The sequence below is a fragment of the Channa argus genome, chromosome 20 (genome assembly GCF_033026475.1).
Source record: "Channa argus isolate prfri chromosome 20, Channa argus male v1.0, whole genome shotgun sequence".
Taxonomy (NCBI): Eukaryota; Metazoa; Chordata; class Actinopteri; order Anabantiformes; family Channidae; genus Channa; species Channa argus.
The window spans coordinates 3,561,801-3,575,068 of NC_090216.1; the positions used below are offsets into that span (position 1 = coordinate 3,561,801).

A 13,268-nucleotide genomic window follows, 5' to 3' on the forward strand; every position below is an offset into this window, starting at 1 on the left:
AACCTGTGTTTCACGTCAGATGACGCATTAACCAATTATGATACCTCAAGGTTTACAGCTTTTTTCAATATTTGTTCAATAAAACGTAATATGGGGTGCTACTTATTAAATGTTATGAATATAGTATGTGGACAAAATGTTAATCTTACTCAGTTTAGTGTATTCATTTGTTACTCATCATTGGGTCATCGTTTGCAACATCAAGTGTGGCTTAATCACTACAGGACATTCTCCTGGGACAACTCCGTAGTTTTCCGTTCAACAGCAGCATAAGACACATTTTGTTACCTCACTGAGGAGTTGCAGGTTGTGGTCTAGATCCATTATGCCCTGTTTTTACAACAAACATTGCAAGAATCTGACCTAATCGATACACTGTCTCTCTGTGTGTCTCTCTCTCTCTCTCTCTCACTGTCTCTCTGTGTGTCTCTCTCTCTGTCTCTCTCTCTCTCTCTCTGTCTTTCTCTCTGTGTCTCTCTCTGTGTCTGTCTGTCTATCTGTGTCTGTCTGTCTTTGTCTCTCTCTCTCTCTGTCTGTCTCTCTCTCTCTGTCTGTCTGTTTGTCTGTCTCTCTCTGTCTGTCTCTCTCTCTGTATCTATCTATTTATATCTATATATAGTATCAATTTGGTCAGATGGATCCATCCACACGCAATCTTATATTTGCTCACACTCCACATATGACTGTAAATGCTTGGCTGTAATTCACCTGACAGTGTTTTTCATTTTTTTTTTGGCAGTTTTGTTTTTTACCATGGGTTTATGGTCATCAAATAAAATGAAATAAAGTGGCATTTTCAGCCAAACTGTCGTCAACCTAGTTCACACCCTTAACTTGTTGTAATTAGCCGTGGCGTCTGCCCCAGGAGCGACCCTTTGACAGCCAGCGGCTTATTGATGTGCACAATGAAACAATATTTGTCTCTTTTTGTGGCTCCTGTGAGCTCCTCTGTGTGCTCTCGGTAAATGAAGTGCTCTCAAGGCCCAGTCCAACGCACATGTCTGCGTAGACTTTTTCTTTTTACACACATAAGCCCATATGTTTTGCGTGTGCGTAGGAAGAAATAACTCCATAGCAGCTGGTGACGGACGTCTGTATTTGTAAATTCAATAAGAAGGTTCACCATCAATCAGACTAAATGAGCACGTAAGATAATGCTACTTGACCCTCATGTTTATTGCCTATGTTTGCCAGAGATTACTAAGGGTCTCAAGAACTCATACAGCCATTTCCTATGTCACAGTTAGTTTTGCATTCAGTTAATAATGCATTACCACATAACCTTTAGCGCAGTGCCTTCTATGAAACAGACAAGTTAACTTCAATCCACAGAGAGCTTTATCATGGGCTGGATTAGGTACTGGTGCTATTAGGGCAGAAGAGAAGCTGCAGATGGAGTGATCTATTATTCAGAGGAGAGTCTCTCCAATATCAGGCTTTGACTGTCATTTGTTAGATTAACGCACTTGTTTGCATTGGAAATATGGACTAATTTGAAAATGTTACATCTATAAACCCACGATCATGAAGGTCTTTTAAAGATTTCGTTAAGATGGCAAATGCTTCTAAGGTTTTATGTTGATATTCAAAGAATGTGTCTTGTTTTAGATTTTTAATGGGAGGAACTGCTGGAAAATGGCCCAGGTAGAGCCTGCCACACAAAATGTGATTTTACCCTTCCACCAATAATCTCGCACACAAAAAGTGGCCAGGTGAAGAATATAACTGTGCTGGAGCTGGAAATTAAGCGTGCAGTGGCCTTACCACTGTCCTGATGACCACTTTCAGGCACTTGTTTCAACCTTTTGTACTGTCGAGTGTGAGAATTTTAGGCCCGAAAGAGGATCTCCTGTTCAGCTACTATTCAGAGGTCGAGCTGTTGAGCTAGCTTTCACTTTGGAAGGGAGAAAAAAACAAAAATGAATCAACCCCCTTAACACTTAATCAACACTCGGCTCTAATAGCAAGGTCCTTGAGAACAAAAGCCCACACACAGTTTGAGAAAAGGCTCTGCCTGAGCACACAAACACTTTCTGTTCTCTTGAGCGGAGCAGAGGAACATGATCTACATATGATTCACATTGTATGACGAATCACGCAGCTGAACCAGAGTACACACATGAAAAATCAGAACTTAAAACCCAAATGCATAACCAGTATCTTCCCACTGTTAGCATATTATGCACCCAGCGGACAATAACAAGATTGATTCTACAAAGCAGAGGGAAAAACATTTCAGTCATTTTCAGACCTATATTTTTCTCCACTCATCCCTTATTAGCTGCTGTTAATTGATGATGTTGAAGTCGTCTGTTTCTCACAGCATCGTCCTCTGTTACGTGTATGTGGAGACTATTTCTCAGTCTGCAAACAGTGTATTTTTGTTCATCCTGATTCCATACCTATTCCATTATCCTATAGCCACAACCTGCTTCGTTTAGGATCTCCTGGAATCTGTGGAACACTTTCACCCATCACTTGTTTCTTCCAAAATACCGTATGGGCTGCTAAAATTTCATGACACCCCCCACCCCCCATTGTGGCCCTCCTTTCATGCAGCACAGTTGCATTCCAGCTGGCAGCATTCGTGAAGACTGCAGAATGCAGGAAAACCTTCCAGCGACTGAGAGCTTTTTTTCATTTTCATAAATGGCACTCGGGGGTTCTTTTAAGATCATCTTGAAAGATCTTGAACTATTCCTTTATACGATGAGTACATCGTGCTACTGAATGGAACCAAAACATTCAGTGCTACTCCTAAAATAAATCAAAAGTATTACAGTTAGTAGTAATCGATCCCTCAGAGGCCCCTGATGGTACATGCATATGTTTCTACAGTTTGTTCTGTGGTGGGACCAGACTTTTATCGAAAGGCTATTCTCCTTGCACTTATTCACATATTCATTCCTCCATCCATTCTCCAGTCACAGATCTCCTCCCCCAGTGCAACTTCATGCAGCTATTTTACAGCCCAGTGCCAATATTGGAATTGCAGTGACAAAAGTAAGTTTGGGCTGGTTGAAAGACATGCTTGTACATTGTAGGCCAGAGGTGCAAGCATCAGTGTTTGTTTAATATCAAGTATCCGATTACTGCATCTTGTCCTAACCATGTTGCCGCTAGCTAACCATAAGTTAAAGGATAAGGTTGGATTTTTTTTTTTTTTAGCCATGCAGCAGCATTGTAGGATTAGGATATTAGTTGGTAGATTCATCACTTCGGGTCACACTTGGATGTTACAACAAATGCTGGGTTAGTTGGGGGGGAAAAAATGTGTTTTCACAGTTGCGTTCATGGCTCCAAGATTATGTATTCCTCTGACTTCGGGGATCTTCTGACTCTAGCAGCAGCAGCAGCATGTTTAGAATTCAAAGTGAAATGTCTTGACTATTAGATGGATGGCCATGCAGTTACACGAACATGTACATTCTCTACAGGATGATGAATAACAACTTTCCTCTGCCTTTTAGTCTTTTGCCATCAGGTTGAAATGTCTTTGATTTATGACCAAATACCTGTAAAACCCTAATCTGGTGTGATCACACCCCCTTTTGTAAGCAGCGCACGTGTACCAAGCTGTCCACTTGAATAAAAGGAAATGGAACTCAGCCTAACATACCGATTATAAAAACAGACTGTTCACTTACAGTAAAATATCTCGGACCGTGACCAGTGCCTTTGTTTGGATATTGCCTAACAATATTCAATGTTATTAGCTTCATCTGTGTGCTGGCACATATAGGTGAACATTTATAACAGGGATCCTTCGTGTGTGCTGAGGTGGCATTTTCACACAAAACAAACCTTCAGTTCTGCAGTTGGAAATCATCAAATGTAAATGCCATGTTGAATAACGCTCGCTGGTGATTTCCTGCATATTTGTCTTTTACATTAGTTGGACAGAAATGTCTTTATGACCAAATGGAGGCTAACGACAGCATAACTTCACTCGGCATAGAATTATTTCTTAGACAGAAACAAGGGATTAAAAATCTTTTGAGTCATATCCAAAGCCGTCTGAACATTATTTCATAAACCCTGCCTTCGCAGTTTTTTTTAATTTGTACTCCACTCAAAAGAAGATGGTATGACTTTATGAAAAAGCTTAGTCACTGCCATATGCTGAGCGCCTCCTTGGCTACATTGACGTCATAATCACACTGGCAGAATGTCCGCTTGCAGCCTATTCCGAACAATTATGGTATAGAGCGAGAGGATACTCTATTATTCCAGCTGTTATTTTGATCAAAATAAGTGAAGTGTATTATTTCTTAGCTTAAAAAGCACTGCTGATATGATGAGGACAAAGAATATTATCCACTTCTGTCAGGCCATCTGTCCAACAAAGACTCAAGCTAGATACAGGAACTCTCAAATTTAGGACGGGTGTATAATATGCCATGAAACATGTGACTTCCCTGTGAAGGTGCCTCACCCAGTATCAGAGCTTCTTTTACATTTACTTATTAACAATTATATGGAATTAGTTCTGTTCTTTGGTCTACAAAATGTCAGAGCAGTGAAAATACCAGTTTTCAGAGCTTGTGGTGACATAGCCATATAAGATATTTGTGACTGAATAATCACTCAAGGCATTTTTCAAGCAAAAAATGTAAAATTCATTCATTTTGCATCAGGTATCTTATGGTTGCTTTTTCTGTCCAAGCAAAAATCCAAACGGGTCAGCTTAGGTATGCTTCTTCCAAATATTGTACATTTGATTGGCAGCTTCTTTTTTTTTTTTTTTTTTTATTAATCAGTGTTTGATATATTACCACAGCTGAAATGTTGAAACAGTTGACGATTGCGTCTTCTCAAATGTGGGTCTTTGATGCTTTCAGGTTATGGTGTAGCAGACTGAGTTTTGGACTGATCCTTTTACATTTGAGAAGCTGAAGACGTTGGCATTATTGCTTGATCACGAACTGAAATTGTTAATCAATAATGACTAGAATTTAAATGTTAAAATGACCAATAAGTTAATTGGCTTATTTTTTATTCAGCATTAATACGTGTTCATTATAATTCAAATGTGTGTTGACCACTCCGACAAAATTCACAGTTATAATTATTTAACGTGTTATAGTATTAACTTTAATTTATATTCCTGACACCAATTTTTTGTTTTGTTTTTGATTAATAGGCCATTACCAATTTATCATATACAATTTTATTTTTAGCTTATCTCTAATGGCTGTATAAGTTTCTGTAGGACACAGTGTCCAGTGACAGCAGTCTGATTAATAGCCTAGACGTCCCGCTTTACCAAATCTATATTTTTTATATAACGAGCTCGAAGGTGAACTGATCTCACTTTCTCAAAGGGAGCGAGAGAAGGGAGGAAAGGGGGAGAGGGGGAGGGGGCTTCGGCTCCCTCACGATGAAGTCGAGAAATGAGGACACCAGAGGCGAGAGGCAGAGTCTGTTCCGCATTTCACATCGTGATCGTCCCAACATGTGTTCGTGTGTACAGTGTGTGCTTTACAGCGGTGGTCCTGTAGAGAGCGGTAGATCGTTTTAATAAGCGCCTTCCACGGCCCCGCGCTCCCCGCACTGTACTGTACATAAGCGGAGGGAGGAGCAAACGTGGAGGATTTCTTTTTTGGTTCTTTCCCCTCTGTCGTTGCATCCCATCCAAACGATTCTGGGAGACAGAGAAGGAGAAATAAACTTCAAGTTTTTTCGCGAAAGCTGTGTAGGAAGGAGGAGGACGGGGAGCTGTGCGAGGGGGCAGATCATTTAACGGTACGAGACGCGGCAGCTTGGCGGAGGACTGAGCTCGGGAGTGAGTTGACGCGTAGTCATCCAAGCGCTGCCGCTACACTTGTGCAGAGACCGGAGGAGCCCCGCTGACTTTCTCTCCCGCTTCGTTCTCGCCTCTTGCCCACTTATCCCACCAGAGCTGGTGCCCAGACCGCGCGGACAGTTACCGACGGTAAGTGTCGTTATGAGACTTTAACCCGCCCGACGACAGCGTGGTGTGGATGCAGTTGTTTGGCGGCCCTAGCTTCAGTAGCCTGGGCTGCTTTGACAGATCAGATCAACGGCCAAGGCACACGGGGCTGTTCTGTGGAGTAGGCAGGGTCTCATCGTGTTGGTCCGTAGCCATTCCGCCACAATTCTGCCGCTCCGCTTAGTGCTGCTTGTCACTTACGAGTAGACACCAGCGTGTCTCGCGGTGCCTTTATGGCGTGTTATTTCTCCTAAGTACTGCAGGCAGGCCCCGAACTTGGAGCCGAGCCCGCTGCACTCTACCGCGCGCATGGTCCAATCATGCATGCACATACATAGAGGCGCGCGCGCCTACACACACACACACACACACACACACACACACACACACACACACACACACACACACACACACACACACACTAATCGATAAAGATCACCAGCTGTGATACACCTATAGCTCCTGTAGGGAGCTTTTAGTAGTGTTGTTTTCACTGCTCATTCAGTTCTCCGATCCTGCTTTAATTTGTCCACCTTTCTCCTGCAAATGTTGTAGTTCGGAGACTTTCCGATAGACTGCAGGCCCACAGTCCTCCAGTCTGTTATGCATCATTGTAAACACAATCCTGGGCCAGGTTCATATGGATAAACATGTCCATTAAGCACAGTGGGGCGTACAACATTGCTCAGACACTTACCTTGACACAATGTACTGATCATAAAGGGACTTCAGTGCTCAGTGTTGCCAAGAAACTCTGATAATACAGCCCACGTTGACCAGCTGACACTTTATCATTCATTCATACCATATGAAAAAAAAAAACAATCTCAGTGCATGATCAAACACAACACGTCATAAATATAGGCGTGACAGTTAACTCTGTGCATCTGCAGCTGTTTGTGTGTGAGAGCCGTAATCAACACACATTACATTCGCTGTAATATTTAAATCAGTCAATGTAACAACTCGGCTCAAAGCATTTTCAGGGTCCCAGCTCTCAGTCGCATTCATTTCCACAGTAGTATCTTGCACTGTGCAGATAGAAAGTGACAGTCTGAAAGCGGCGTGCTTCTGCTGCAGAAAGCATCAATCTGGCAACAAAAGCTTTTCCTTGAGCACACTCAAGCCTATTTTAAAAGGCAGAGTGTATGGATTTTTCCTTCAACGTGGTAAACAGAAAATTGTAAAGAATTTATTATGAGATGTCCGAATTATGTGTCTTTGCAAACTTTTAAAGATTACAGGCTCATTTTACAGAATGAATAGCATAAATCACGGACAAAACAGCTTCTATTGCAATCTCTTATAGAAATAAAGCACAAAAAAAATGCACATTAAGTTATCTGTATGTGTGCCAATTCACGCCTCATAAAGTACTGCCAGGTCTGCTGACTCCACTTTTATTTCATGTCTGTCATTATGTGAATACATGTAGCTCTAAACCTCTACAGAGATTTAGGGATTTATACAAAAGCTAATTTATGTCAGATCGGCTAGTATGGCCCCAGATGCCCACTGTTCATTAATCATTAGCCATCAGTTTAAATTGCAGTGTTCTCTCCCTGGGTTGATGATTAGCCTTGGACAAATCCAACATTCAAGTATAGACATTTTGTGTAAGGATACGGGTGTTTTAAAACATCCGCTGTGGGCCATGAAGACCTCCAAAGTCTGTGTGATCACACTAACTCCCAGCAGACACATCCTAACACTTAGGTGTTGTTTTTCTCAAACACGAGTACATTAATTTTCCCCTTTTCCTCTCGTTTGTAAATTATTTTTTTTCTCCATGCATTGAAGGAAAACAAATGGGAAACAGTGTCTCCTAGCTGAGTGATGTAACAGTGTTGTACATGAGAACACACAGACAGTGGATGGGTGTAGCCCCGTGTGACCTCTCCTCTTCTCATCCTCTCCTCTCCTCCACTGTGGGGCACCTTTCGGGGGCCAGAGGTGACCTCCTTCAGTCTCGTCAACAGCGAGCAAAGGGACTCGGCCCCACCAGGCCTCTCTTTTTGTCACCCTGTTTTGGTCTTGCTTCCTGGCCTTCTTACTACTTTCCCTTCTCCATATCCACCCTATCCTTGTCTACTCCCATTCCTCCTATTCCCCATGGCGGGGCAGCAGCACTGAATGCTTAGAAACGGAGTCCACTTATATAACCTCAGCTGTGCAGCTGATGTCCTGCTCTGTGTCTGCCATATAATGATGTCAGAGCTGTCTAGAGAGGCAGAGGGCATGCTGGGTAGGCCAGTACAGTATGCCAAGAGCTATTTCTGAGCTGAGCATGGTGAGCCCTGGATTTGGCTTCCCATTTCCCATTTGTAGGTTTCTCAGAGTGAATTTAGGAGAAGATGCAGTTGACTAAATGTTTGTTTTTTATTTTTCTCTTTTGATGAAGCATATTGGAATTAGGATGTCAGCCTAATTGTCCCAGCAGAGCAGCTACACTGCTTGACCACAGGTCAAGCTGAATATTTCAGAACGTTGCTGCACTGATGTAGGGTTAGTGTCATTTTCAAGCAGGACATTATATCTACAATCGGTGGGGTGGGGCATATTTGCAAATGTTAGCATCACACAAAGGTTGTTCAATGTTTTCTTTTTTTCCAGAAATGTACATCGTAGACTACGAGAGGACAAGGATTTCAGACGGTTTTTGGATTATTGCAAACTGAAATATATAGATGCCTGCCAGCTTTTCTAAAAAATTGTGATTCATGTTGCAGTGTTTATTATTTTTAAGTTTGCAAGGTTATGCAAAACACACAGGGGATCGGTTACATTATTTGCTGATTGCAACATTGCAAATTCCTGGAGGGATCTACTGTCCCTCACCCTTTAGAAGCTGGGCCCTAAGCAGCTTTAGGGTTTTTACCTTTGACTAATTAGATTACAATACCTATATGCTATAGATTTGTAGGTTATATCATAAAATCTATTTAGCCAGCGTTAATGCAGCCACCCACAAAATGACTTGCACTGGAACTGTGGGTATGGTGGTCTACAGTTTTTTTTTTTTTTTTTTTTTTTTTTTTTTTTTTTGTCTTTTCAGCTTATCCTGTGAGTTCAGGGTCACTGCAGCCGATCATTTGTCCGCATGTTGATTTGGCACAGTTTTCATGCCGGATGCCCTTCCTGACGCAACCCTCCCCAATTTCTACCGGGCTCAGACCAGCACTGCACAGTGCAGGAATGGTCTGTTGGGGGTTCAGTGCTCACAGAAACTTGGGAAATGTGGGAAGAGCGGAGGTCTACAGAATACACCCTTACTGGTTTAGAAATGTTGATTCAGTTTATTTTCATTTGAGCAAATGCACCTGCCCTGTATCAGGATATTTGTTAGTTGACTTGGTCTTTAAATGTTTATCCATCATTATGTGTAATAATTACATGAGCATGAATTAAATCACAAACTTCCTCTCGTTCCATCAAATTCAATTACGATGAAAAATGTACAGCGTATGCAGCTTGTTACTGCTTACAGTACTTATACTGTACTTGATCTAATCTTTAACTGTAGTTGGGATTCAGTTTATACCCTTGAACTGGCACTTCCACTGAGACTCTCAGCATAATCTGCACTTGAACTGACATGACAATCTTTTTTTTTTTTTTTTTTAATAGATTAATTTTTTGTTAGTTTTTTCTTCTTTGTTTTGCTGTATCTTTTTAGCTGTTTATTTGTGGAATAATATACAAATACAGAGTATTATAGCAATCACTTCAGTTACTGTTGTGCATAGATTATAATGCTGCAAAAGTAGCGTGTGGCATGTAAAGGTGACGATAAAACCAGGTCAAAGGTCTTGATGCCCAACAGATAATCATCATGGATCAATGAAAGTGTTGCAGGTTGACACCTCTTGTCGCATAAAATCAAGCTTCAGAAGTTTCCTGAGCCCACTGTCACCAAGACCCAGTACAAAACAGAAGATGCTCAGTGTACAAATACATAAAAGAAAGGAAAGCAGGAAATCCATGCAGTTCATCATTACTAGTAAAAGTGTTGGGCATCCTTTGTCCTCTCTGCAATAAAGGAAATTCCATGCATTTCCTGCTGTAATAGATGCTACAGAGTAATGAGTGTGCACTCAGCGGCAATTCAAATCCCATTAGCCAAGAAAAATGAGGCTAACCTGTCAGTGCGATGTTGTAGATTGTTGGTGTTGCCTTAAGAGGCCCATGAAGCTCCACTGCTGATAAGTGTGCTGTCATGGTGAACGTGCCGAGAGATTAGTTGTGGGCTCTGCAGCCTCTTTGAAAATGCACAGTTGCCGATGCGTGGCATCAGATGTCAGACAGTATTCTTCAAGTTTGTGACTTTGCCTCAGCATACTGGGTATTGCGCCCCCCCTATTTGTTTTCTTCAAGGGGGTTAGGTTGTGTTTGATCCTTTGGTCGTTTATTTCAGTTGTTTCTGTTGAGCAGTGGTTTCCATGCAGATGGTTACCACAGGTTCCCCGATCGTTTCTTTTGTTTCCCTGCGCCAATGAGCGATTTGTCTCTGCTGCTACTCTCTCTCTGTGGCCCTCTCAGACAACCTGCGCTTCAGGAGCTTCCAAATCACCAGGGAAAAAAATAACTTGTAAAATGGCCTTTATTTGCCAGAGAGAGTAGTGAGGCTGTCTTACAGAGCAGCACTTCCCTCTTATTAACACCAGTCAGCTTGGCTCTGCCTGGGTACAACTGGGGCCACTCACAACTGGCTTTTCATCAACGGGAATACTTGGCATAGAAGCCTGTGAGGTTTATTTTTGCCAGGGTGAAGCGGAGCCCTTTACGAGGGGGAGACCATCTGACATTTGCTGACACTCAGCCGCTTTCACTTTCTCGCTCTCTCTTTCTGAGTGCGGCCTCAATTTATGCAGTGGAACAGAAATTAAGTCCATCCGCGTTTTGAAGACATGTTAAACAATTAGTTCCCAATCATTCTGCTTCAGCAAAAAAATAAAATGAAAATCCCCTTTAGGAAACAATTTAAAACCCCAATATTGCCATTACAGTCACATGCATGATGAGAATATCTAAACTTTGGTTTGACTGCTTTCAAACTACATTCTTGTTTTAAGAGATTAAGATCTCAAAGGGAGACTTTACCAATTTTCAACTTGCTTTCTGTACCTTTAGTTTAGGATGTACGTTGATGCTTTTAAACTTCCTTTTGAATTTCCTGTACTAAAATAACTCTCTGCTCGTAGCACAAAAACTTCTACAGATGACATGACCCGGAGGAGTTTTTTATCATTAAGAGTTTAGATGATGTCATCTGGGGGGGGGGGGGGCAAGATGACCACAATTACAAATTCTATAGTGTGAGCAACAAGATAACATGATCTGAACTGAAGGTTCCTCAAAGTGATATCTTATGGAGGCATTTTTCAGCTAGTAGAGAGACATTTTAATATAGGGAAGTTTAAAGGCATTTATGTACAAATTTATGAGAACAGACAGTGTATTTATGTACAACCGAAACTAGAAGCCAGTTCAAAATCAGTGAAGGCATCTTTTAATGAGACCAAATAAATATATTGTTGAATATTAGACAGAAGAACTTAAAATAAAGACAAAGTTTTAAAAAATTATAACACATGCAGACTTACATTATTAGTAACTGTCAGAAACCTAAGAAATGAAAAATAAATGGAATCAAAATTCATAAGCTGTAACTAGATAATATTTAGGATATTTGTTGAAATTATGAGACTATGTTGACAATAATTTGCTGTAAAGGTGCGTTACCGTGTGCAGACACAAATCGCTTTATCACCGTTACCCAACTCCCACCAGCAGGAACACATTTAATGGCTCTTATGATGACGTGTTAAAAATGTATTTCTTAAGATTTGTTAAAATACTTCCGGTTGGAAATGTTCCTATGGCTACTTTGCTCTTACAGCATGTACTTTATATGCGGCAGCTATAGAAATGTACTACATACTTTTTTTGAACATTGTGCAGTAAAAAACATTGGGTGAAACTGCATTTGTCATTATTCAGACCCTCTGCTGCGGCTTTTTCCCAATTGTTGTTGCTGTTCGCTTCATTTGTCTTTGACTGGTTCTGTGACTTGAGGTCCACCTGTGGCAAAGTGCTGTAATTGCGCATTGAAAATGAAATCTGCTGCAGTAGGTGTTCAAAAAGTGAAGGGTTCTCAATTCTTTCTGAGGTAATTACATTAAATTTTTTTACTTCAATAAAATAATAGTATAGAAGACGTTGCTCCCTTTCCCTTGCTGCTTTTAAAAATAAAATGGTACCAGGATTTTAATTTTGGAAAACCAGTCTTTGATATGGTCTCTCTCAGGCCTACACTGTTTCATTTCAAATACTTCTGAATTAGGATAAATAGCTGGCTGTGCAGAACAAGGGCGAGAATTTGATTGCTCCCTGTTTTGTCATACTTGAGGAAATTCAGATGGACGTGTTTCAGTGTTTAGCAGCGGGCTACAGGACTCCACCCCCTGATCATTTTGTGCGTGTTTTTATTGGGTTTAAGGCCACTTGCACCAGGCACATTCATTACCTTTGTGTCACAATCGAAAGACCTTTGGTTAAACAATTGGCCTTTAAATAGAAACATGCAGCGGTTTATTAGCCCCACAGCGTTCCAGTTTTGCAGTGTGCAAGTGTGTGCAGTGAATGAGGCTATCTAGGCAGCAGTCTAGGCAGGAGTATATATGACCCCACGGTGTGGTTTGTTGGACTGTTGTGTTTGACCCATTCTGTGCTCTGGCATGGTACACATCTAATTGTCATGTCTAATTACTACCGATTTCCGGGCGTAGAACTCCAATGCTCCAATAGCACAGAATGAGTGCAGGCCCGGAAGGGTGAGGGTCCATTTGTGCTCTGTCACTGTACAAGGCCTTATAGAAATACAACCTAAAGCAGTACTGGTACTGCATGATTAAGTGACTCCACTTTGTAGATACTGGTGATTTCTTTTACACTGTAAATACAAACTGCAGAAGTATAATTTAAGCAAACTGTGTTTTCAATTCTTATTAACATGCTTGCATGTAAACGGTTGCTTCTTTCTAGCTGTCACTTCGCAGCTCTCCTGTAAATTTACAGCAAGGTGCTTCCTCAGTTGGAGAATGCCCCAGATTTTGGTCACAAGTCTGGGTTTCACAGCAGTTGAAACACGTCCCTGTCTGACTGGGGCACCGACTATGTGCTTGTGTGTGAGTGGGAGAGAGAGATACTCCCCCGGCTAAGGAATTAGACTTCGGTTTATGCTATGACTGTGAGGTTAAAGATCACTTTAGAGTTTAACTGGGCTTCTTTCAAGTGTGACTGACAGTGACCCATT

At 41.4% G+C, this 13,268-nt stretch overlaps 1 protein-coding gene across 4 annotated transcripts in view; it reads left to right on the forward strand.

Moving 5' to 3' along the window:
- The first annotated feature begins 5,337 nt into the window (after nucleotides 1–5,337).
- Nucleotides 5,338–13,268, forward strand: part of thrab (thyroid hormone receptor alpha b) — a 121,564-nt gene continuing 113,633 nt past the window's right edge. For all 4 annotated transcript variants that reach the window (XM_067487242.1, XM_067487244.1, XM_067487243.1 and 1 more), the window contains exon 1: nucleotides 5,338–5,935. The gene's annotated coding sequence lies outside the window, so the exon portion shown is untranslated. The remainder of the gene's footprint in view (nucleotides 5,936–13,268) is intronic.